Source organism: Geotrypetes seraphini, chromosome 1 (assembly GCF_902459505.1).
Source record: "Geotrypetes seraphini chromosome 1, aGeoSer1.1, whole genome shotgun sequence".
NCBI classification, from domain to species: Eukaryota; Metazoa; Chordata; class Amphibia; order Gymnophiona; family Dermophiidae; genus Geotrypetes; species Geotrypetes seraphini.
The window spans coordinates 428,602,107-428,629,102 of record NC_047084.1 but is presented as its reverse complement, the minus strand read 5'-3'; positions in this window follow the sequence as shown (position 1 = coordinate 428,629,102).

Sequence of the window (26,996 nt, the reverse complement as noted above, 5' to 3'; positions counted from 1 at the left end):
TAGCACCGTTTAGTAGAAGGAGCCTGTGGAGGAGCATAATAAAAAACAACGTCTAAATCCGCTTTTGGCCTAAGTCCCTAGGTGCACAAAGTAGGCAGCAGGGAAATGTCCATTCTAAAAAAATAAAAGTCCAAAGTGTTGGGGTTTTTTTTTGAGAATGGCATACCTGTACGTTCAACAGTTTAATTGCCTCTTTGCAGATGATATAAAAATCTGCAATAGAGAAGACACTCCAGATGGTGCGAATAACATGAAGAAAGACCTGGCGAAGCTTGAAGAATGGTCTGAAATTTGGCAGCTAAAATTTAATGCTAAGAAATGCAAGGTCATGCATTTGGACTGCAAAAACCTTAGGGAACGGTAGTTTAGGGGATGAAGAACTTATGTACACGACAGAAGAGCGGGACTTGGGTGTGTTTGTATGTGATGATCTTAAGGTGGCCAAACAGGTTGAAAAGGTAACGGCGAAAGCTAGAATCTGAGAATTTCAGAGAGAGCGAGACCAGAAGGCTTTGAGCAAGCGCAAATGCTCAAAGCCCAGTCCAGCCCAGCACAGGGAAGAGGGAGGATCTCCGTCACACCGCCCAGCCCAGCTCAGGCCAGAAGAGGGAGGATCTTCGGGGCACCGGCACCTTCTGTGCATTGGTGCTGGTGTCGGTGCCCAATCGGGGTAAGCGATGTCATTGCGATGCTCGGGGGGGATGTAGGATCGCGGGGGGAGGGGACGACGCAAGTGGGGGGAGAGAATGCCGGATCGCTGGAGGGGGGGTGGCGCTCGTAAACTGAGTCAAACTTGGTTTCTGAGGCGCCAATTTTGCGAATGTTTTACTCGTCTTGCAAAACACTTGCAAACCGGTGCACTCGTAATCCGAGGTTTGACTGTACATCGTAAAAATAATAGTAAATGGAGGTATGAAGGGAGGGGGAAAAACATCAGGAAATGGGTGTTGCTTCATAGAAGCGGTTCTTTTGTGGAGTGTGTTGCAGTTGAAGAGGGTTATTGTCAAGTGCTATGGAATGCGTCTTGGAATAAGAAGGTTTTGAGTTTGGTTTTGAATTTATCAAGAAAATTATCTTGGCGGAGGTGAGATGGCATAGCATTCTAGAGAGTAGGGGCTATAATGGAAGTTTGTATTTTGAGTGTAATAGAGTTCCTTGATTGGAGGGACAGTCATTAAGTTCTGGTCTGCTGATCTGAGAGGTCGTGATGAGGAGCAAGGAATGAGTTTATCGAGAAATGCTGGAGAGCACATAAGAGTAATTTTGAAAGCAAGCAAGAGAATTTTATATGTGGCGCAATGTGAGATGGGTAACTAGTGCGATTCTCGAAGAAGAGTGACATGGTCATATTTTCCTGCTTTATGTATGAGTTTAATGGCTGTGTTATGGATAAGCTGCAGGTGACGTGATTCCTTTTGCGTGATCCCATTATATAAGGAGTTGCAATAGTCAAGATGAGAGATGACTAATGAGTGGATTAGAGTTTCAATAGAAGTGGTTTTTGAGAATAGAAGTTAAGAAGCGGATGATGGAGTTTGTAAAAGCAACTTTTTATGACAGAACTTATTTGATCATGGTAAGTTAAGTCTTTGTCTAGGATGACTCCTAGTAGTTTTATTTTGGATTCCATTTGTATTGGGCATATTCAATGCAAACTTGTCTGTTTATGGTTTCATTGTTTCTGATCTGGAAAAGAGATGTTTAAATACCTACGTAATGTAATTGTGCATGAGTCGAGTCTCTTTCATGTGAAAGGAAACTCTGCAATGAAAGGGCATAGGATGAAATTAAGAGGTGATAGGCTCCAGAGTAATCTAAGGAAATACTTTTTTACAGAAAGGGTGGTAGATGCATGGAACAGTCTCCTAGAAGAGGTGGTGGAGACAGAGACTGTGTCTGAATTCAAAAGGGTCTAGGATAGGCACGTGGGATCTCTCGGAGAGAGAAAGAGATAATGGTTACTGCAGATGGGCAGACTAGATGGGCCATTTGACCTTTATCTGCCATCATGTTTCTAAGTTATTGCTTATTACAATTCCAATTTTCAGCATTAATTGGCGCATTATTCAATTAAATTAGAAATGTGCTCAAATTTGGGCATGCAATTTTTAGCAGTTTTTGTAGAATTCAGGGGAAAATGGGCACCTTTATGGACTTCTTATTTAGACAGCCTGCTATGAAACCAGGCCTCTAATGTATTAGAAATGGCAACTGAGCTGTAATGTTGGAGAGAGAAATAAGCATCACAGCCCAATTGCCATTTTTATTCTGTAAACCTTAGATATATAGTCCACTGGGAACATAGCAAAAATAGTCTATAGAAAAATGAAAATCATTCTAAATATGACAGCAGAAGTGGTTTTTAATGCTTCCCCAGGAGATCTCTGAGAATGCAGATAGAAAAAATAAACCCAGACCTGTTCTCCTGCAAACCTCATAAGTTTTTAAATAGTTCTACCTGCATACTTTAAAAACAAGACTAAGCTTAGATTTATATTATGGATAGATGATTTTCTTTCTGTTTATGTGTATACAATGAACAAATATCATCCATATCTTTGAAGTATTTTGACATAAATTTATTCCAAAACTTGTTTACTGCACCTAGTCTCTTTTTCCCAGATGCAATGACGTTTCCTCCATTGCAATATAAGCCTTCCAAATTCATTCTATATTTCTAAACATAAAGGATGGAAGTTTTCAACTATTGCTCCAAAATGATACATGAACATTTTTTTATGCCTATATACTATATATCCATGCATTACTAAACAGCTAGCTAAGGGGTCCTTTTACTAAGGTGTGCTAACTGATTGAGCACACACTGAGTAGCGTGTTGTAGATGCTAAGACACCAATAGAGATAAAATGTAGTCAGAGTAGTGTAGAGTGCATTACAATAATCCAGTCTTGATGTTATCATGGCATACACAGCTGAGACAAGATTTGTCTTCTCAAAGTAAAACTAGAGAGAGTGTAGTTGTCACAAATGATAGAAGCAGCTCTTGAAGGTTGTTTGGATTTGGAGGAACAGAGTAAGTATTGAATCTAGCTGTATTCCAAGGTTCCTGACGTGTGATTTGAGGTCGAGTTTGTCTTTTCCAAAAGAAATTTTGATGTCAGGTATATGCTCATTTGTGTTAGAGACCCATATAAGCTTGGTGTAACTTGGATTCAGGCAAAGTTTGATGTTTTTAGCCTATTTGGGGGCTGATGCTAGACAGGTAGTCCGGAAGGATTCTGGAAGACTGGAAAGTGGTGAATGTTACGCCGATCTTCAAGAAAGGTTCAAAAGGAGATCCAGGAAACTACAGACCGGTGAGTCTGACCTCGGTACCAGGAAAGATGATAGAGGCGCTGATAAAGGACCACATCATTGATCACTTTGACGGACACAATCTAATGAGGACCAGCCAGCACAGCTTCAGCAAGAGGAGATCTTGCTTGATGAACTTGTTGCACTTCTTCGAGGGAGTAAACAGGCAGATAGACAAGGGTGAGCCGGTCGACATTGTATATCTGGATTTTCAGAAGGCATTCGACAAGGTCCCACATGAATGACTATTACGAAAAATTGCGAGCCATGGAATCGAGGGTGACATACTCATGTGGATAAAATACTGTTTGGCGCATAGGAAACAGAGAGTGGGGGGGGTAAAAGGTCAATACTCGGACTGGAAAAGCATCACGAGCAGAGTGCCGCAGGGTTTGGTGCTTGGACCTATGCTCTTCAACATATTTATAAACGACCTGGAAATTGGTACGATGAGTGAGGTGATTAAATTTGCAGATGATATGAAGCTATTCAGAGTAGTGAAGATGCAGAAGGATTGTGAAGACCTGTAACAGGACATAAACACGCTCGAGAAATGGGCCGTGACATGACAAATGAGGTTTAACATGGATAAGTGTAAGGTGATGCATGTTGGTAACAAAAATCTTATACACGAATATAGGATGTCAGGGGCGGACTTGGAGAGACCCCCAGGAAAGAGACTTGATAGTACTGGTCGACAAGTTGATGAGGCCATCCGCGCAATGTGCGATGGCGGCGAAGAGGGCAAACAGAATGCTAGGAATGATTAAGAAGGGGATCACAAACAGATCGGAGAAGGTTATCATGCCTCTGTATCAGGCCATGGTATGCCCTCACCTGGAATACTGCGTCCAGCACTAGTCGCCGTACATGAAGAAGAACACAGTACTACACGAAACGGTCCAGAGAAGAGCGACTAAAATGGTTAAGGGGCTAGAGGAGTTGCAGTACAGTGAGAGATTAGAGAAACTGGGCCTCTTTTCCCTCAAAAAGAGGAGACTGAGAGGGGACATGATAGAAAAATTCAAGATACTGAATGGAATAGACTTAGTAGATAAAGACAGGTTGTTCACCCACTCCAAGGTAGTAAGAACGAGAGGACACTCTCTAAAGTTAAAAATGGATCAATTCCGTACAAACATAAGGAAGTTCTTCTTCACCCAGAGGGTGCTGGAAAACTGGAACGCTCTTCCGGATGTTGGTATAAGGGAAAACACCCTCCAGGGATTCAAGACAAGGTTGGACAAGTTCCTGCTGAACTGGAACGTATGCAGGAAGGGTTGATCTCACTTAGGGCTCTGGTCTTTGACCTGGGGGCCGCCGCGGGAGCGGACTGCTGGGCGCGATGGACCACTGGTCTGACCTAGCAGCAGCAATTCTTATGTTCTTATGTTTATCCAGGGCTATGGATAAATCAGGTTCAAAGGATAGAAACATAGAAATATGATGGCAGATAAAGGCTAAATGGCCCATCCAGTCTACCCATCTGCAGTAACCATTATCTCTTCCTCTCTCTAAGAGATCCTAAGTGCCTATCACAGGCTTTTTTGAAATCAGACACAGTCTCTGTCTCCATCACATCCACTAGGAGATTGTTCCACGCATCTACCACCCTTTCTGTAAAAACGTATTTCCTTAGATTACTTCTGAGCCTCTCACTTCTTAAATTCATCCTATGCCCTCTCAATCCAGAGCTTCCTTTCTGATGAAAGAGATTTGACTCATGCGCATTTATGCCATTTAGGTATTTAAACGTCTCTTTTATCTCTCCTCTCCTGCCTTTCCTCCAAAGTATAGAGATTGAAATCTTTAAGTCTGTCCCCATACGCCTTACGTCAAAGACCACACACCATTTTAGTAGCCTTCCTCTGGACCGACTCCATCCTTTTTATATCTTTTTGAAGGTGCGGCCTCCAGAATCGTACACAGTATTCTAAATGGGTCTCACCAGAGTCTTATACAGGGGCATCAATTCTTCTTTTTTCCTACTGGCCATACCTCTCCCTATGCATTCTAGCATCTTTCTAGCTTTCAATGCCACCTTTTCAAGCTGTTTGACCACTTTATGATCATCACACACAATCACATCCAACTCCCACTGTTCTGTCGTGCACATAAGTTCTTCATACCATAAACTGTACTGTTCCCTTGGGTTTTGCAGCCCAAATGCATGACCTTGCATTTCTTAGCATTAAATTTTTGCTGCCAAATTTCAGACCATTCTTCAAGCTTTGCCAGGTCTTTCTTCATGTTATTCGCACCATCTGGTGTGTCTTCTCTATTGCAGATTTTGGTATCATCCGCAAAGAGGCAAATCTTACCCCACAACCCTTAAGCAATATTGTTTATAAAAATGTTAAGAACAGAACCTTGAGGCACACCACTGTTAATATCCCTTTCCTCAGAGCGATCTTCATTGATCACTACCCCCTGTCGCCTTCCACTCAACCAGTTCTTGACCCAGCCCATCACTTTGGGACCCATCCTATTTGTCTGTCTTGTCTGTTTAGATTGTAAGCTCTTTCGAGCAGGGACTATCTTTTTTGTGACTCTGTACAGCACTGCGTATGTCTGGTAACCCAATAGAAATAATTAATAGTAGTAGTAACTTTGACCAATAAAGCAGACAGCACAAAGAAAAAGGACAAGGCTGATGTCCGTAGGTTCGAATGGAAAGACATTAAAAAATGGAATATACATTTTTAATGTCTTTCTATTCAAATCTTATTTATTTCATGATACATAGGGTCCTTTTACTAAGGTGCGCTAGTGGTTTTTGTGCACGCACTAGACGCTAATGCCTCCATAGAGCTTGCGTTAGCATGGGGTTTGCTTGCGCTAATCTTCAGCACGTGCTAAAAACACTAGCGCACCTTAGTAAAAGGAGCCTATAGTTTCATGTTTTTGTTATTCTCTGTACTTCTTTTATTTTCGTTGTTTAACCCCTGAAGAAGGCATTCACCCATAGGATGTCATAGATATAGTTAAGGGGAACGGTTAATCTTCTGGCTGGGATGGAGGGCAGTGGGAAGTACAGGACAATGAAGACATTGTGACATCACTGATGAGGATGGCTCTTATTGGTGGAATGAGGCATTATGACAACACAATCTCAGCTTTGCTTCTCAAAGACTGAAACTTTTCACACTACTATTACTACTAATTATTTATATAGTGCTACCAGACTTACACTGTGCTGTACAGAGTCATGGAGACAGTCCCTGCTCGGAACAGCTTACAATCTAAATAGACAAGCCAAACAGGATGCCATGGATACAGTTAAGGGGAACGATTAATCTGCTGGCTAAGTTGGTGGGCAGTGGGGAGTAGGGTTATGGATTGTAGGCTATATCAAAAAGGTGGGTTTTCAGTCTGCTTTTAAACAAGGGAAGGGGCTTGGCGGACAAACTCAGGTAGTTTATTCTAGGCATAGGAGGCAGGTAGATGAAAGGAACGAAATCTGGAATTGGCAGTGGAGGAGAAGGGTACAGCTAAGAGCGACTTATCTAAGGAACGGAGCTCTCTGGGAGGTGTATAAAGAGAGAGGAGAGATATTGAGGGGCAGCAGAATGAACACACTTATAGGTCAGTTAGTTAGTTAGTCTCCCCTTTCTATGTGTTTGACTTTCTGCCATAATCAAACATTTAAGAATACATCTAGGACACAATTTAGGGCTAGACCTGTTTTAATAATGAATAAGTGCCAAAAAGGTGCCCAAACTGACCAGATGACCACTGGAGGGATGTAAACAGGAACCCCCCACGTTCTCCCAGTGGTCACTGACTCCCTCCCACCCTACAAAGATGTGACTAGAACAGTATATATCATCCTCAATGAGAGCTTCAGATGTTATGGCCAGTCCTAGTACTGTGTTTCCCTGAAAATAAGAGTGTCCTATTAATTTTGGGTCCAAAAAACGCATTAGGGCTTACTTTTGGGTATGTCTTATTTTTTTCATGTACAACAATCATCTTTTCCTTCCTCTCCTCCAACCCAATTCTTCCTCTTTCCTTTCTCCCCCTCCCATGTGCAGTATCATTCCTCTCCTCTCACCCATCCCTTTGTGCAGCATCTTTCTATCCCTCCCTCCTTTCCATCACCCTGTGCAGCAGAACCCCACCGACCCTCCCACCATGAGACTGACATACCTCTACTCCGAGGCCTCCTGAAGCAACAGGGATGGGGATTCCTGAATCAACGAGTCTGATTTTTTTTCAACAAATCAGGCAGCACTAGTGTCAAGGATGGAGTCAGGGAGTGTCGGGGACATTTTTTTGGGGGGGCTTCAGGGGTCAATCTTAACTAGGGCTTATTTTTGGGGTAGGGCTTATATTAGGAGCATCTTTAAAAATTATGCTAGGGCTTATTTTCGGGATAGGTCTTATTTTGGGGGAAACAGGGTAGAGCAGCAAACAGGTTCGTAGTAGGCGGTGTAGTGAACCATACAGATGGGGACTCAGGCTCCTATCCCACTTTAACTACTTACACTTATGGTAGAATATATAAATCTCTACATATAGGTGACACCTGCAGGCATAAGTGCTATTGATGTGGTATACAGTTTAGAGTGGGTTTTGGAGGGTTCACCATACACCATAACGTGTTATGATGAGATGTGTAACTGGGACCTTTTATGTGAATTTCACTGCAGTGCCCTGTAAGGTGCCCCACTGCTCTACTGGGATGTTTGTGTGGCCAGTATACTAAGAATGTTGACCCCTCTTATGTTCCAATGGCTTTTTCTGTGTGTTTTCCATGTGGACATTTTTACTAATGGTTCAAAAAGATGGATGCACTGAGCACAAACAAATCCATTTTTGAATGAAAAACAACCCTGCCCTCCAAAAAAAACCCCAAAACAAACAATTGTATAGTTTTGAAAATGGACATGTTGGTACTGGATTTTTTGTGTATCTTCCACGTAACATCTAAACTCAGATTTAGATGTCGTATCGAAAATGGATCTCCAAATATACCCCCCCTTTTACAAAACCGCACTAGCGTTTTTTAGCGCAGGCTAGCATGCTGAATGCTCTGTGCTGCTCCCGACGCTCATAGTGAGCATCGGGAACAGCGCAGAGCATTCAATGCCCTGGCCTGCGCTAAAAACCGCTATCATGGTTTTGTAAAAGGGCGGGATAGTAATAGTGATTTTTTAGTTAACAACCTGTTAATGCATGATATAAGGAACCTGTCCCTGTAGAATATATGAATGAGTATACAACAGAGAGAGGATGTAATATACTCATGCTCAACCCATTACAGTACATATTTAAGAAAAAGTACAGTCATACATATTTATTCTATTCTTTTGTTTGACAAAATGCATTTTTATTAACATAGACATAGCTTTGGTTTAAATTACAACCCGATTCTTGGCTTCCGAATGCGCTTGCACTAAAGTACTTTTTCCTTTATTAAACTGCAGGTCAACAAAAGGAAAGGTGAATATGTGTACATTAAAAGATTTGTCTTGTTGCAGTGCTTGCGGGAGGTGATGAGAGGGAAGAGGAATACGTTGGTAGAATATTTTAACCCCAAATCTGTATACATCACAACTGAGGGCCCTCCTCCTCTCTCCTCCCTACTTTTATTTTGACCCTCCTTTTCCCGGATGTAGCTGCAGTTTCAGATTTTGTGACAGGAAACTCTCATTAAACTTTCCATACTAATCTGAAATGCAAGCGCTGGTGGGCTACTTGCCATGAGTGCTGAAGAGAGAGACGGTTTAAGTGTTGTTTATCCAGAGGAGAAGTGATAGCAAAATGAGAAGAGAAGGTGTGATTCTAATTTGCACCTTCTTTTCATATGCCCAGAGGATCTGCCTTTCTTTGTCAGCATTTCAGAGTACTGACAAGGGTAGGCTTACCAAGTGCTGTGCTAACAGATGTGGCAGCTACATTTAAATTTAGGCTTACAGTATGTCATTCTTGCTTAGAGCTCTCGCTCTTTCTTTCCATATGCAGGGATAGGGGGGAGGAAGAAAGCTAACAGCACAGTTTTGATCAAATTAATAGACACTTGCTGTCTGAGAGAAGTCTTTTCCTCCTTCTCCCCCTTCAGCTTACTTCCAGGGCTTTTTCTGCTGCATTGGACTATACTGCTTTGCTTTGGAAGCACTACAGGCTCAGGTACAAGCTCCCTTGAAGTGGGTGATCTCAAAGTAACCTGCAAGCAGAAATATACAGTATCTAATTTTAGGCTGATAAGTCTTTCATTAGTGCATCAGTCAGCTTAGGTTAAACTAGTACCACAGACACTCTATTGAAATGCCGAGAGGCTAGATGGACAAATGAACAAAGGGACCATTGTGGTAAGTAACAGGGAGATGCATTTAAACAGGACATTACTAGTTTTATCTGTGATGTTATTCTCATTCATCATCATTGCCTTCAACCTAGAAAAGAGAGTTAAGGAGATCTAAAGCAGAGAGTTGCGCGGGGACAGAAATCCCACCCGTCCCTGCCAAAATCCCACCCGTCCCCATGAGGAATCCCCTCCGTCCCTATAAACTTCAGAAATAGTTATTTCATTTAATTATGCTACTGAATTAAAGGCTCTGGTAGAAACCCATTTACAAATAAGCAAAAAGACTTTATTAATTTGGAAATATTAATTGGGAAGAATACATACTTTGTAAACGGCCTCTAATGTCTGTGTATGGCCATTTGGTAGAGGATGGGCAGGGGAGGGCTTCAATGGCTGGGAGGGTGTAGATGGGCTGGAGTAAGTCTTAACAGAGATTTCGGCAGGTGGAACCCAAGCATAGTACCGGGTAAAGCTTTGGATTCTTGCCCAGAAATAGCTAAGAAGAAAAAATAAAAAAAAAAAAAATTTTTTTAATTGAATCAGGTTGGGCAGACTGGATGGACCATTCGGGTCTTTATCTGCTGTCATCTACTATGTTACTATGTTAAATACTCAGCTGATGAGAACCCCCAAGCTGTCAGCTGAGGACTTCCTTTGCAGTTGGCCAGGGGACCCTTTTGCTAAGCTTGACAGGCAGCAGTAGCGTCCCTGAGTCATAGATGCTGGCACCTCAGTGGCTCATGGATGTTGCCAGCGACTGCTGCGCTTGGTGGAGGGGAGTTCTGGCCAGGAGGTCCTCTGCTGGCGGTGCTTGGGGATCCCCACCAGTCATAGCAAGGGTCAGCAAGTACTTCAACACTGTAGAAATAAAACCAGAAATGCATTTCCTTTTCTTTTGAACACAATACAAAGACATCTGCTATATACATTTCCCAAAGCTAACATATTTTAGTCAATAAATTCAGTTTTTTACCTTTGTTGTCTGGAGACTTATTTTTTCCATAAAGTTGGTCCCGGTTTCTTTTTTCCGCTTTCCCATCTTCTGTAAATTCTTCTGTTGCTGTCCATTGGTTCCTGCTACCGTGGTCCAGCATTTATCCCTTTCTCATCTTTCATGCCTGCCCACTAGCCCCATGCCCAATATTTATCCTTCTATCACCCCTCTCCAGCACTATGCCACATCTCTCTCCATTCCCTTCACCACTATGCCCAACATTCCTCCCTCTTGCATCCATTTCAATCTGTCCCACTGTTCCCTTTCCACCACAATATTTCTCCCTCTCATCTGTACCTCACTCCCTCCCTATGACCAAAAATTTTCCTTTCTTCCATTCCTGTGTACACAACCATCTCTTTCCCTCCCTTCCTCTCTCCCAAGTTCATGCCTTCTGTGTCCAATAATGCATTCCCTCCCCCACTTCAACATCTCTTTCCCTCCCTTCTTCCATCCTCTTTCCCAAGTTCATGCCTTGTGTCCAAAAACGCACTCCCTCCCCCACCTCAGCATCTCTTTCCCAAGTTCATGCCTTGTTTCCAAAAACACACTCCCTCCCCCACCTCAGCATCTCTTTCCCTCCCTTCCTCCATCCTCTTTCCCAAGTTCATGCCTTGTGTCCAAAACGCACTCCCTCCCCCACCTCTTTCCCTCCCTTCCTCCATCCTCTCTCCCAAGTTCATGCCTTGTGCCAAAAACGCACTCCCTCCCCCCTTTTGTGTTCCGCCTCTCAGCCCTCATCTGCAAGCAAAATGGAGCTCGAGCCGTGAGACTCGTCTTCTTTTCCCTACCTGTCCTGCTCTCAGCGCTGACATCGTGGAAGACTTCTGGTCGGCTGTGTGCTGTGGCAGGGCAGGTAGGGAAAAGAAGACGAGCCTCATGGCTCGAGCTCCATTTTGCGGCTAGAGTGCATCGAACCCCACAGGATCCCCGCGACCCTAGGAGGTGTCCCCACGGGATTCCCGCAACCCTAGGGGGCGTCCCCATGGGATCTCCATGACCCTAGGGTGCGTCCCCACAGGATCCCCATGACCCGAAGGGGGGAACCCGTGGGATCCTCGCTGGCCCCGCAGGATTCCCGTCGTCCCCGTTACCGTGCAGCTCTCTAATATAAAGCACACACATAATCAAAAGAGTGAGGCTGGCTTCTTCAGGGGCTAAGGGCTAGATTCACTAAGGACACTTATCGTGTCCTGACCACTTTGCGACCCGATTGTTCCTCGGCCCGATTCACTTACCTTGGTGCCGATTAACCTCCGATCCGATATGCACATGCAAATGAGGGACATGGCATGCAAATGTAGGACGGCAGCGATTCACTAAACAATTTAAGGAACACCAACTGGGCTGGCCGATCAAAAAACAAGCGATTGCTGAGGACTAGTCGCTCACTTCTTTTCCTGCTCTCTGCTGCCCTAAAATCCCTGCCTTGCAGCAAAAACCCTACTCTCTGCTGCTCTGCTCTTGCCCCCGAAAGTAATCAGCAACTCGACTCTCCTGCTCTGCCCCAAAGGAATCAGCACCCCGACTCTCCTGCTCTTGCCGCCCCGACTGTCCTGCTCTTTGTCGCCCTTCCCCACAGTGCAAGCCCGTGGTTTTAACCTGTGTGTTTAAAGCAGGGCTGCACTGCGGGGAAGGGTGGCAGAGAGCAGGACAGTTGGGGTGACACGGACTCGTGAAAATACTTCTGGCTTTGCATGTCTTTCACTCCCCTTTCTTCATGGTGCGCCATTGTACTGCAGCGGCGATCACTGCAAAACTCGAAGGAGCACGGAGCGCATGCACAGACCATCTACAGGCAAAAAAGATGGTCTGTGCATACGGCGGGATTGCTCTTCAGTGATCCATGAGATTGGTTGGGAGCGTGACTCCAATTGCCCTCATTTGCATAAGGGCGCTTCATGAATCAGCTCCCTGGTCATGGATCGCTCACAGATTTGGATTGGATCCGTGGGCTTAGTGAATCTAGCCCTAAGTCCAGATGTGATTTAATTCTGATATATGAGGGTGGTTTGAAAAGTCTGGAAAAAGAGCAAGTTAAACAATGTGGTCTCCATCGAGAACAGGACGATTCAGCACAGCCCTTTCAAAGCGGTCCTTTCAGCACGGGACAGTTCATCACAGACGTTTCATCACGGCCTTTTCAGTGCAGGCTGTTTCATCCCTTAATATTAAGACGCCCTCTCAAAGTTAACCTTTTACCCTGAAGTCTTCCCTCTGGACAATTTTCTTTTCCAATATAAAGAGAAACCTTACGATGCACCTGATTGATCAGTGATGATGCTCCCCCCCCCCCCCTTCAAACCTTGAAGCCACCAGATGATGCAGAGGTAGGAGAAGAAGAACACAGATGGTGAAGAGAAATAAAAGAAGCCACCAGTGAAGGAAGGGGGCAAGCTATGCCTCCCCCTTTCAAACCTTGAAGACACCAAATGATGCAGAGGCAGTGGAAGAAGACCGTAGGTGGGTGAAAGGAAAGAAGTACCAGTGGGGTGAGGGGGCTATTTTCCCTGCCCCCTCTTTCAAACCTTGCAGCTTCAGCAAGGTAAGCGCTTGCCATTACAACGGTTGCGATGAAACAGTTGCAGTTAAATGGCCATGCTGAACCGGACTGACTGAAACGGCCCAAACTGGCCGCACTGGCCATGCGGAGCTCACTGTGCTGAATCGACCTAGATCTGTCTCAATCGAGGGCTGTACATTTATTCCAGGTGTTTACTTGTTTGGCTAATCTTGTGTAGACTGCATTTGAGCGATCCCCAACGTAAGTGGACATGCTGAAACTTGAACTGTGTTGAGTCTTCTAATAAATAGATTTTTGATTGCTTGGAACTTGAAGGCCCCTTGTGCTTCTTTTTTATGCTTCCTGTTTGGTCTGTACTTCGACTCCCTCTCCATTTCGGTCCTCTGAGTATGGAACCACAAATCAATGTTGTAGTTAGAAAGGTTTTAAAAAAAACTTAAGCGGTTGCGGCTTGTTCAGTCTTAGGGGGGAGGGGGTGGGGCTGAAATGTTCTCATCCCAACTAAGAAGAGAATGATGTGGATATGGTTCAGTCAATGATCTGAAACAATGTCAAAACATTGAATTTCATTTCTGCAAATTGGCACGTTAAGATAACACTTTTTTCAGCTACAGTGGGAAAATAATGCTCAGAATATGGGAAGTTGGTTGGATGGGCTGAGAACTTTTCAGCACACCCTCATATTTTCTTCAAAATCCCTTTAGGATAGTCACTCAAATAACAATTTTATCCCAATTAGATTATTGTAACTCTCTTTAACTGTGAAGTTCAACAGAATTGATATCTAGATAAGGGTCAGTTCAAAATACTGCTGCCAAGTTGATATGTAGGAAGTCTATGGTTCCTGTTTTACAAAGCCGCGCGGCATCTGCCCCAAAACCCTTTAAATCTCTGTGGGTTTCAGGGCCGTTACCGTGCTGCAGCCGCTAACATGGCTTTGTAAAACAGGCCCTAAGTATGATCATGTTTCTCCGTTGTTGATAGAACTTCACTGATTACCTTTAAGACTTGAATTATGTTTAAGCTCTGTTATTTAACTTTCAAAATTTGACATGGGTTTTCACCAGAGAGTTTTTTTTTCCCATTGATTCATTTACTAGGTAATGCTAATAGCTGTTGAAATGCTGATCACCTTCTAGTTTTCCCTCTGTGAAAGGAGTGAGAATTAAATTTGTTCATGGAGCTCTTTGCGTTTAAGTATTCAGCTGCCTTCTAGTTGTATTATTATTATTATTATTTTTTTTGGAAAGATGCTGAAATTTCATTTATTGCACAAATCCTGTTTTTTGTACTGAAATATTGTATGCTTATGTTTTTGGTTTTGATGCTGTATTTAGTTTGATTGTTACTTGCCTTGAACCTGCTTCATCAGGGATATAGTAGAATAGAAATACTCAAAAACAAAAAAGGAAGTGACACTAATCAAAGTAACATGAGAGTGTATAACCCATTTAAATACACATATACAGAATATACTTTAGTGCTCGGAGAAAAAGTTTGCAGGACAAACCCGCTTGGTGGAGCGTCTGAAGTGATGCTCTCTAATCATGGCACATAAGTGTGTGGTGAATATTTTTATAGTTTTTACAACAATGCAAATCATAAAAGTAAAAAGAAAACTTATCTGAGAAGTGAACTGTAGGGGATTCAGAAACACGTTTTAGGTTCTGACGAGTTTCACCAAGGCTGTATCAAAGAACCCATACTACAATGCTCAGATGTAATTCTGCCACACACAGCCACTTGTCTCTCCTCAGGATTAAAGGCACCTTTTAACCTGAGAAGAGATATATCACATAATGTGATATGGAGGGTTTTTTTTTGTTGTTTTTTTTTCTCCCTAAAATAGCTTTTGGAGAGTAAGATCCTCTTCTGGAATCTTCTGATGTCTTCAATTTGTCACACACAACTCAGACAACAACATTTTTACTCAAACACATTTATACAAGACACTCTTTAAAATAAAATGAGTTTCACTGGCAAAGCTTCAATTTTAAAAACTTTTCTCCACACCAGTTCAGGTCCTTAACCCACTGACAGACCCTCAAAAATAAAACAGTCAGTAGTTTCTTTTAAAATTTGAAAAATTATTTCCAGCAGCTTAATCAAGGTAAATGCTAACAAGCTGCTATCAGTTATAGACTTTTCTCTCTACAGAAATTAATTTTCTCTCAAATATATTTAGGTTTCATTTCAAATAGAGATTAGTTCAAAATGTTTTTACTTTAAATTTCAAATCTTAAACCAGGATAACCTCCACTATACTTGAAGATCAGTTTTCTTCCAAAAATTCAAATAAAACCCCCCAAGTCTGCTTCTCAGATTTCTCTCTCACATATATTCAATAATGTATTTATTTTCACTTTCAAATATCACACTTTTCCTCACAAAATACTCTCTTTTACACAGAGCACACAACATAAGCTTCTTCAATCCTTCAGTTGCTCTTACCCAACTGAAACAGGCAACAACATTACTAACTTGTGCAGTCAATCAGAAAATTGCTCTCATAGGCTCACAAACCTCTGCACATTCCAACCTCATTTTAAAATTACAGGCAGTCTCCATTTTATAAACATCCAACTTACATCTGACTCGTACTTATGAACAGGGGTCCTCATTCTACCTTCAGTGTTCCAACGCGCCCCTCTCCGTCCCAAATCTCAACACACCCCTCTCCCTCCCTCCTGTTTCCCAATGCACCCATCTCTCTCCATCCTTCCCTCCATTCTATGCCCCAAGTATGTGCCTCCCTCCCGTGGATATTTATCTTCTTCTGGCCAGCTCCCTCCTCCTTCCAGCTGCAGTTGTTTCTCCTACACCTATCTCACAGCTGAACTGGAATGAGGGAGGATCAGCTGTGGGACGCACATAGGTGCCGCTGCCTGTGGCTTTTTGCAGAAAAATGACTGTGGCTGGAAGGAGGAAGGAGCCAGCCAGCCAGAGGAAGGTAAACACCTGCGGGAGAGAGGCATGTACTTGGGGCACAGAACGGAGAGAGGGAGAAAGAGAGAGATGGGGGCATGTTGGGACATGGGAGGTAGGGAGGGAGAAGGGCACATTGAAACTCAGGAGTGAGAGAGCACAAACTTCAGACATAGGATGGAAGGAAGGAGGGGTATGAACTTAGGACACAGAATGGAAGGAGGGAGGGGAGCATGAGCCATAGAAAGGAAGAATTGAGGGAATGAGGGAAAGAGATGCTGAGGTGGGGGAAGGAATAGGAAAGGGAGAATTGGGTGTCTGAGTGAGAGGGAAAATGAGATGGTGCACATGGGGTGATGAAGAAAGAGGAGAATTGTTGGGCATAGGGAGGGAGAGAAAATTATTGGACATAGGATTGGGAGAGGAGTGAGGTAGGGATGCATGGGAAAGAGAGAGATGAGAAGGAGTAATGTTGGATGTGGTGGTAGAGAGGGATTAGTGGGATGGATGAAAAGGGAAGCAAGAGGGGCCTCAAGGAGGTAGAGAAGGTAGGAAGAATACTAGGATCCGAGTTACATACAAATTCAACTTTAAAACGGTTTTAAAAACAGAATACGTTCTTAACCTGAGGACTGCCTGTAGTTTTAAAAACTTAAATTCAAGTGTGCAAACATTCAACATTTCTATTCTACCATAATATTTTATTATTTAACTTGCAGGAATTTTATTTTTGCTTCTGAGGAAGTTCTATAATTTTTGAGCTCCAGAAACATTTTTGCAGTATTGCAACTACATAGTCCTGCCCAAGGGACCTCCAGTACCTTTACTGGACACTTAAAATATTTTTGAATTCCATAAATTATAGTTTTATAGTTTTATCCAGGAACTGGTCTCCTTGCCAGTCTCCTTTTTATTTACTGTTCATGCGTGAGTTTTTTCCCCCAGCAAAACCATCATTTCCAGGCTATTCTTGTGAGCACCCTCCCCCCAGTTATCCAGCATTCATCAGGCCATTAAATTAATCATTTGTGTGGGTTTACCATGCATGCTTGATTGTGGTACAGTTGCGAATCACACCGCCATCGTGGGCTCACATTGCCACCCATCCTAGGCTTCACCAGTTCCCCTGCCACCTTTAAAATATAAATTGTTGGTAGCACAATGGTTAAAATGGCTCCGGGAGAGTACCAGAACTTGTAGACTTTGCGCATTCATGTGTGATGTCACGATAATGATAAAAACAAAAGACTGTGGATGTGGATGTTCTGAAAGATGATTTATTATTCGCTCTTCACAATAAAAACATAAAAATACAAATAAAAGTCTAAGGCCTCCTTTTATTAAACTGCGCTAGCAGTTTCTAGCGCAGAGAGCCGAACTGATTGGCCCACGCTGCTCCTGACGCTCATATGAACTCCCCACGCTAGAAACTGCTAGTGCAGTTTCATAAAAGAGAGGGTAAGTTTGTAGTACATGTGTGATTGTCCTACTGGATGTCACGATAATATCACCATGCATCTCCATCAACAGGTACATGTGCGGCAGCATTTTTGGGCTAGTCCAGGCCTTAACACAGGCCTTTCCTATAACTGCTCTTTCCAGCCCTGTCTCTTCCCCAGCAACCCAGATCAACTACGAAGATTGCAGACCCAGCGCAATCGCCAGATCCAATGTCGGATCCATGATCGGGTCAGGGCTGCTCCCTCTGGGCTCTGGGCAATGAGCCCCAGGCAATTTTATTATATTTATTTCAAACTGGATACATCAGCATCAATCAGTAAAAGTGTCAGTTGGATCTCCTACTTGCCTGTCAGGTGCACTAAGGGTGCCAATAAATTGATCCTGGATTTTAAAATTTTGGCTAATATCTTAATGACCAAATATAAAAGAAAGATTGGGCAATAGGAGCTGCAGGACTGCAGATCCTTGCAATGCTTTTGGATAAATTATATATCTGCTTATGACACTGAGTTTTCTAGTTTGCTCCCTGTTAATAATAGAATTAAACTAGTCATCTAGATTGGAGAAGACATGACAGCGTTGGAGCTCAAGTCATTTTTGTCAGCTAAATCCTTGAATGTGCCTCCGAGTGACTTTGCCCTTTTCTAAACCTGAGCTGTTCTGTGAGGAAGTTTTTTGCTAGTGACTAATAATCAGTGGCGTACCAAGGGGGGGGCGGGAGGGGCGGTCCGCCCCGGGTACCAAGCCCTGAGGGGGTGCTCCCGGTCCGGTCCAGTTTCCCCCCCCTGCGCCGGGTGTCGCGTCTGGAAACAGCCTGCAGCAAGATCGCGATGCCAGAGATCTTTGCCTGCTTCGACTGTTTCCTCCGCCACGGTCCTGCCCCTCCTCTGATGTCAGAGGAGGGGCGGGGCCGCGGCGGAGGAAACAGCCGAAGCAGGCAAAGATCTCTGGCATCGCGCGATCTTGTTGCAGGCTGTTTCCCCAGGGCAGTAGCGTACCAAGGGGGGCGAGGGGGAGGTCCATCCCGGGTGCCGCCTTAGGGGGGGGGGTGCACAGCTGGCCCGGTCCCTATCGCGCTCCTACCCTCCCAGCGAAAGCAGCATCGGCGCCATTATCGAAAAAGGTAATGGCGCCAGGCCTTGGAGCACCAAGGCAGACCGCTTCTCCCCCCTCCCAGCCGAAACCCCGCTGACCATCTTATCTCTCCCCCCCAAGTGAACCTTTCCGACCCTCCCAGCGAAAGCAGCAAACCTCCCTCCAGTAGCGTCGGCTTTATCCTCCCTCTGCCGCATCACTGATGACGTCATCAGTAACGCGGCAGAGGGAGGAGAAAGCCGCGAAGGAGGTTTGCTGCTCTCGCTGGGAAGGTCGGAAAGGTTCACGGGGGGGGGGAGAGATAGGAGGGTCAGCGGGGGTTCGGCTGGGAGGGGGGAGAAGCGGACTGCCTCGGTGCTCCATTACCTTCTTCGGGCAGCAGCAGCGTTTACAATTCGCTGCTGTTGCCGGCTTCAGGCCTTGTTCTCTGCCGGGTCCTGCCTACTTCCAGTTTTCATGAAGACAGGACCCGACAGAGAGGAAGGCCTGAAGCGGGCAACAGCAGTGAATTGTGAATGCTGCTGCTGCCCGATGAAGTTCAGGACATCAGGACATCGGGGAAGGAGCAGGGAGAAATCGGCTTCTGGCTTGGGGGTGAGGGTAGGGAAAGAATCGTGGAAGTGGAGAAATCGGCACGATGGCTTTGTGCGGGCTAGGGGGAGAGAGAAAGAAAGGAAAAAATAAAGAGGGGGGGCCAGGGGGAGAGAGAAAGAAAGGCAGAAATAAAGAGGGGTCAGGGGAAGAGAGAAAGAAAGGCAGAAAGAAAGAGGGGGACCAAGGGGAGAGAAAGAAAGGCAGAAATAAAGAGGGGGTCAAGGGGGAGAGAAAGAAAGGCAGAAAGAAAGAGGAGGGCCAGGGGAGAGAGAAAGAAAGGCAGAAAGAAAGAGGGGGACAAAGGGGAGAGAAAGAAAGGCAGAAATAAAGAGGGGGGTCAAGGGGGAGAGAAAGAAAGGCAGAAAGAAAGAGGGGGGCCAGGAGGAGAGAGAAAGAAAGGCAGAAATAAAGAGGGGTCAGGGGAAGAGAGAAAGAAAGGCAGAAAGAAAGAGGGGGACCAAGGGGAGAGAAAGAAAGGCAGAAATAAAGAGGGGGTCAAGGGGGAGAGAAAGAAAGGCAGAAAGAAAGAGGAGGGCCAGGGGAGAGAGAAAGAAAGGCAGAAAGAAAAAGGGGGACAAAGGGGAGAGAAAGAAAGGCAGAAATAAAGAGGGGGGTCAAGGGGGAGAGAAAGAAAGGCAGAAATAAAGAGGGGGGCCAGGAGGAGAGAGAAAGAAAGGCAGAAATAAAGAGGGGAGCCAGGGGGAGAGAGAAAGAAGAAGGACCAGAAGAAGGACCAGAGACTCATGAAATCACCAGACAAAAAAGTAGGAAAAATGATTTTATTTTCAACTTAGTGATCAAAATGTGTCCGTTTTGAAAATTTATATCTGCTGTCTATATTTTGCACTATGGCCCCCCTTTTACTAAACCGCAATAGAGTTTTTTAGCGCAGGGAGCCTATGAGCGTCGAGAGCAGCGTGGGGCATTCAGCGCAGCTCCCTACGCTAAAAACCGCTATCGCAGTTTAGTAAAAAGGGAGGGGGAATATTTGTCTATTTTTGTATAGTTGTTACTGAGGTGACATTGCATAAAGTCATCTGCCTTGACCTCTTTGAAAACCCGCGGAATATAAATGATAATTAACATTTTCTCTGCGTACAGCGTGCTTTGTGTTTTTAAAATTTTATTGTTGGTAGATCATTTTGACTTGGCCACAAAGGTAAGGGGGAGGGAGGGAGGGGAACTGCTGAAAGACATCTAGTTATCCTTGCAGGCTTGACTGCAGGGAATTATTTTTGTAAAATCATGTTTTGTTATGTGACTGGCATTATCTAGACTTTAATTTCTATGAATGAATAGAATGAAAATGATATAAAATTACTTGCTTGTTTTTATGTGCATGCGCTGAAGGAAAGTGGAGAGAGAGTGGGCTGAGGATGCTGAAGGGAAATGGGGAAGAGAGTGGGGAGAAGACGCTGATTTATAAATTGACAATTGTACAGAATATTGTTTCTTTTTATACTTTAATATAAACAATTCAAGGCTTGTGTGGATGGAATCAGGTGGTTTGCGGGGATGGGGACCGAGCTTACGGGGATTAGTCCAATAAAATGGTATTTTTTTATTTCTCATTATTTGTTTTATTTTTATTTGTTAATTTATAAAGTGGTGATTGTTATGTATCAGTTTTTTCAAATTTACATCTACTGTCTTTATATTTTGCACTGTATTAGAGGACATGTGTTACTGTTTTTTGTGGTGTTGCATTGTATCCAGGGTCTGGTTTCTTGGCGGATCAGTTTAACTTTTGTCTACATATTTCTATTTTTAGTTTGTGATTATTCCATTTTGGGCGAGGGTGTATCTCTGTTCTGTGTGTTCTGAAAAAGACATAGTTTTCAGTTGGCATTGACTACAGGACCAATTGACTGTGCGGGATCTGGCTTGTTTAGTTTTACAATGTATGTGTTGGTGTTCTAGTGCTCACTGCAGTGTTTAAGATGCAGCCTTTTCCTAGGTACACTCTTGCGATATGTAGATTGGTACTAAAAATCATATTTTTCATATAGATGGGGGGGGGGGTGTCAAAAAATGATGGGCCCCGGGTGCCACATACCCTAGGTACGCCACTGCTAATAATAATAACTTTATTCTTTTATATCGCCATAACCAAAGGTTCTAGGTAGACAAAGAGCTGGACAATCAGCGAAATACTATAATACAGTAAAAAATACAAATATTTGTAAAATAGAATTTCAATAATAAAACTCACCAAGCAATAAACTTATCGAACAAAGTGGTCTTAATTAATTTCCGAAAACTGCAATAGGATAACATAGCTTGCTGAATACATTTACCTAACCAAGATTGTTGCCTTCCAGCTTGAAATGGTAGGGTCCTATCTAAGAAGATTTTATATCTACACCCATTAATTTTTGGATAAGCAAATAAGTAGAAGTTTCTAGTTTCTCTTGATGGTCTATGCAACACAAAATGAGGAAAAAGGTAAGCTGGAGACAATCTCGGTATCAGCTTAAAGCAGATATAGGAAAATTTCAATAATACTCTTGCCTCCAAAGGTAGCCAATGAAGTACACAATAATATGGACTAATATGGTTGTTCTTTTTTAAACCAAAAATCAGTCGAACAGCTGTATTCTGAATTATCCTTAATTTCCTTAGAATTTTTTAGGTGCTCCTAAATAGATGATGTTACAATAGTCTAAAATAGATAAAACTAATGCCTGCACCAATAGTCTGAACGATAAAGGATCAAAATATTTTTTTATGGTTCTTAATTTCCACAATGTAAAAAACATTTTTATACCACTAAGTTTGTGTGTTCTGCTAGTGTTAAATGTTGGTCTAGTGTGACTCCCTGATTTAATAATCAGGTAGTCATGACCATTAAGATGAAGCAATGAGTTTGTTATTTTGTCATTGGGATTAGCCAAGAAAAGTTTGTTTTTTTCCTTATTGAGTTTCAGTTTGAAATTAAATGTTCATTGTTCTATCTGAGTCATAATAGAAGATATCTGGTTTAAAATTTCAGTGGTAAAATTATTTAGAGGGATCAAAATAGAAATGTCATCTGCGTACATATAAAATTTTACATTTAAACTCTGTAATAAATGTCCTAAAGGGGAAATGTAGATACTGAATAAGGTAGGCGATAGCAGAGAACCTTGGGGCACACCAGATGGTTTGCTCCATGAATGAGAATAGTTACCGTCACAAATCACTTGATAAGATCTTTTCTTCAAAAAACCTTGAAACCAGTTCCAGACCCTTCCTGAAAGTCCTATTGTGTCTAAACAACTCAACAATATTTCATGATCTACTATTAAAAGCAGTTTTGATTTGTATCTTTTGGTTCTATACTGCTACATTAGTCTGAGGCTTTTTCTCCCTCTTTTTGGGTGCATGCTGGGTTTGAAGAGGGGGGTACCTCGGTGCCATGATCACACATTTTGAATCATTATATGAACATATATGTTATGTGTCCTCATATAATATGCTAATATATTGGCAAAACACTTATAAAATTTGAAGGTAAGGCTAATCATGCAGGTGATTTACTTAGTTTAAATTCCATAATAGAGGCTGAAACTTCTCACTTAGTTATCTCTGCTTCCATCATCATTAATCACAGAAAACTGGGTTTGACCTAAATAATCCTCAGTGTCTGCCAGGTCTATTTCCAGTTCTGAGGAATCAAGATTCTGGTAGTACTGAGCAAAGCAAGTTCCTATTATAATACTCTTGCATCCCTTTCATTGCCAATATTTGATTTTTCTTATGTTGTTTTTACTGATGGACTAGCAATCTATTGATTCAATTGTGTACCTCAAATATAGTTGTTTTGCTCTGGTTAAATTATAGTGGACCTTTTCTGCCCACTGCAATTTCAACTGCACTTTCATAGTAGCTAACACTTATTGTTCATCCTTGAAAGGATTTCACTATTTTCTTTTTCAAACTTTCCTACATTTGCAGAGAATTGTGGTTCTTGTGCATTGTCGGCTTTTCTGTGCTTAATTGCACGTTCTCATAAATACGAGAGCTTCTCTCTTATAACCACTTTAAAAGCATCCTAGATGAGATGTGGTTGGATTCCTTTATAGTAACATAGTAGATGACGGCAGATAAAGACCCGAATGGTCCATCCAGTCTGCCCAACCTGATTCAATCTAAAAAATTGTTTTTTTTTCCTTCTTCTTAGCTATTTCTGGGCAAGAATCTAAAGCTCTGCCCGATACTGTTTTTAGGTTCCAACTACCGTCAAAGCTCACTCCAGTCCATCTACACCCTCCCAGCCATTGAAGCCCTCTCTAGCCCATCCTTCCCCAAACGGCCATATACAGACTCAGACCGTGCAAGTCTGCCCAGGCCTTAGTTCTTCAATATTTATTATTATTTTCTGATTCTAGATCCTCTGTGTTCATCCCACGCTTTTTTTGAACTTCGGCCCGTTTTCCTCTCCACCACCTCTCTCGGGAGCGCATTCCAGGCATCCACCACCCTCTCTGTAAAGAAGAATTTGCTTACATTGCTCTTGAGTCTCCCACCCTTCAACCTCAAATTGTGTCCTCTGGTTTTACCATTTTCCTTTCTCTGGAAAAGATTTTGTTCTAAGAATGGCAAACACAGCCTCTGCATTATACAAGTACCTCTTCAGGAAATTTGTCAATAATACAAGAATTAGACATTTCATTTGTTATACTGTGCCAATTTGTAGGTATACCTATCTTCTCTACCTGTTAACCATACAGAACTCTTACTGGGAAAGTGCAGGATATAAATGTCCATTGCATTTTATTGTATTACATTTTAGAACTAGGGTTCCCAATCTAGTCCTCAGGACACACCAAGCCAGTCTGGTTTTCAAAATATACACAGAGAATATGCATGAGATAAATTTATAGTACGTGCACTGCCTTCAATGCATACAAATCATAACTTATATTATAACTTAGTAGTATGTGTAATCTTGAAATCTTTTGGTGGCCCTCAGAGTTTTCTCATATTGGCACTGTGGCCCTTTACATGAAAAAGTTGGAGACCATTGCCCTACCCTCTATTCTAGTATCCCTCACTCTGGAATTAAGGCCTAATCCATTATAAGATAGTTTGTGTAGATGTTTCATAGGGAGCAGAGTAGTAGATTTACTACAGTGGAAGACCTTAGGAAATTGGAAGACGGGGTGTCCAAATGGCAGATGAAATTTAATGTGGACAAATGCAAAGTGATGTACATAGAATAATTCAAATCATAGTAACTGGATGCTAGGGTCCACCTTGGGGGTTCAACGCTCAAGAAAAAGATTTGGGTGTCATCGTGGACAATAGGTTGAATCATTACGTCCAATGTGCTGCAGTGGTGGCCAAGAAAGCAAATTTGATGCTAGGAATTATTAGAAAAGGGATGGTAAACAAGACTAAGAATGTTATAATGCCTCTGTATCACTTAATGGTGCAATCTAGTGGCACTAGAAAAGGTTCAAAGAAAAGCGACCTAGATAATAAAGGGACTAGAACTCCTCTCATATGAGGAAAGACTAAAAAGGTTAGGATTCTTCAGCTTGGAAAAGAGACGACTCAGGGAAGATATGATTGAAGTCTACATAATCCTAAGTGTTGTAGAATGGGTACAAGTGGATTGATTTTTTACTGCATCATGATTTACAAAGACTAGGGGACACTCGATTAAGTTACACAATAATACTTTTTAAAACCAATAGGAGGAAATATGTTTTCAATCAGAGAATAGTTAAGCTCTGGAACATGTTATCAGAGGATGTGGTAAGAGCAGTTAATGTAGATGGTTTTAAAAAAGGTTTGGACAGGTTCCCGGAGGAAAAGTCCATACACTGCTGTTGAGACAGACATGGAAGAAGCCACTGTTTGCCCTGGATTGGTGGCATGGAATGCTGCTACTATTTGGGTTTTTGCCTGGATTGGCCTCCATGAAGACAGAATACTAGGCTAAATGGACCACTGGTCTGATCCAGTAAGGCTATTCTTATCTAATATAATAAAACGGTAAGCCGGGCATGTGCAATCCCACCTGCGTGCGTCCGTTTTCCGTGAGATGTAGGACACCTTAGGTAGGAGTGCGCATGTGCGCTTACGTCACCAGCCGCCGATGCCTCCACAAGCCAGGACCGCAGCCAGCCGCTGATCTCCGTTCCTCCAACGGGCGGGCGGGGGGGGGAGTGTCTCGGAGGAGAGGGATCGCGGCCGCTCAGCGCCCCCACCAAGGAGCCCAGCAACTTTACGCCCCGGCTCTTAAACTGACCCGAGTCCTTTGCCGCCCCCCCCTTCCCTTCCCGTGGGCCCGACTATCTACCCGGCGATTCAAGCAGCGTATGCAGCAGTCTTCACACGCTGCTTTGGGCCCTTCTACTGCCCTGATTTGCTCTGCCGCGTCTCTGATGATGTCATTAGGGATGTGCCAGAGTAAATCAGGGCAGTAGAAGGACCCGAAGCAGCGTGTGAAGACTGCTGCACATGCTGCTTGAATCTCCATGTGTAGTCGGGCCCACGGGAAGGGAAGGGGGGGGCAAAAAAGGACTCGGGTCAGTTTAAGAGCCAGGTGTAGTTGAATCGCCATGTGTAGTCAGGACTGTGGGAAGGGAAAGGGGGGTAGAGGAAATGCTAATGCTGCTGCACAGGGAACTGGTGTGGGGGGTGGGAAATGGAGGGGAGGGAATGCTGCTTCGGACAGACAGACAGAGGGAGGAAGGGAGACAGAAAGAAAAGAAGAAAGACACAGGGGCAGGGAGATAAACAGAAAGACAGACAAAGGGGGCCAGGGACAGAGACAGACAGAAAGAAAGACAGTGGGAGTCGCGTCAAGAGGGGTGCGGGATGCGGCAGAGGGAACTTTTCCAATGGGTGCAACTGGGCGGCTGTCGAGACCTCTGATCAGGGGCAGAGCAAGGTAAGTGTATCATAGGGATAAGAAGGAGGAAGGGAGGGGGGAGAAAAAGGAAGGGACACCTACTGCTGGACAGGGGGAGAAGGAAAGAGGTGCTGATGGACGGGGGGGGGGGGGTGAAGAAAAAGGAACGGAGGCCTAATGTTGGACAGGGGGAGAAGGAAAGAGGTGCTGCTGGACAGGGGGGTAAAACAAAGGGAGAAGGGCTGCTGCTGCATAAGGAGAGCAGTGAAGGGGTGGTGGTGGACACAGTGGAGGTAAAAGGAAGGGAAAATGGTCAGGGGGAGCAGGCAAGGGGTGGTGATGGACAGCCAAGGAAAAAGAAAGACAGAAAGAAAGAAAGCGGCTAAGGAGAGAGAGAGAGAGAAAGAAATAAAGACAGACACACACACATATATTCTATCACCCGTTAATGTAAGGGGCTATAAGACTAGTGTTCTTATAATATAATGACATCAGGTTTACCATATTTTTTGCTCTATAAGACACACCTGACCATAAGATGCAGCTATGTGTAGAGGAAAAACCAAAAAAAAAATATGGTTCAGAATTTTTTTTTTCCTTGGTTTTTCCTCCTCTACACATAGGTGCATCTGGAGGTAGGCAGCCTGCAGCCCCCCTTCCAGTTCCTTTTTTTAATTGTCAGCGGTCCAGCACCTCCAAGTCCTCTTCTCTTGCGGGCCTCTGCAATCTCCCATCCTGCTTGTCTGTTGTGGGCTCTGTCTCCTGCAGGTTCATGTGCAATGCTATGCACACGTAGTAACAGAGGTTGAGAGATGAAGTCAGCCTGGGGGGAGCCACGGCCACCGAGTCTTCTCAGCCTCGACCAGGACTGATTGTGCTGCTCAGAGCCCCACCACTTCCCCGGTGCAAACAAGCAGCAATTCCGGACCAGAGC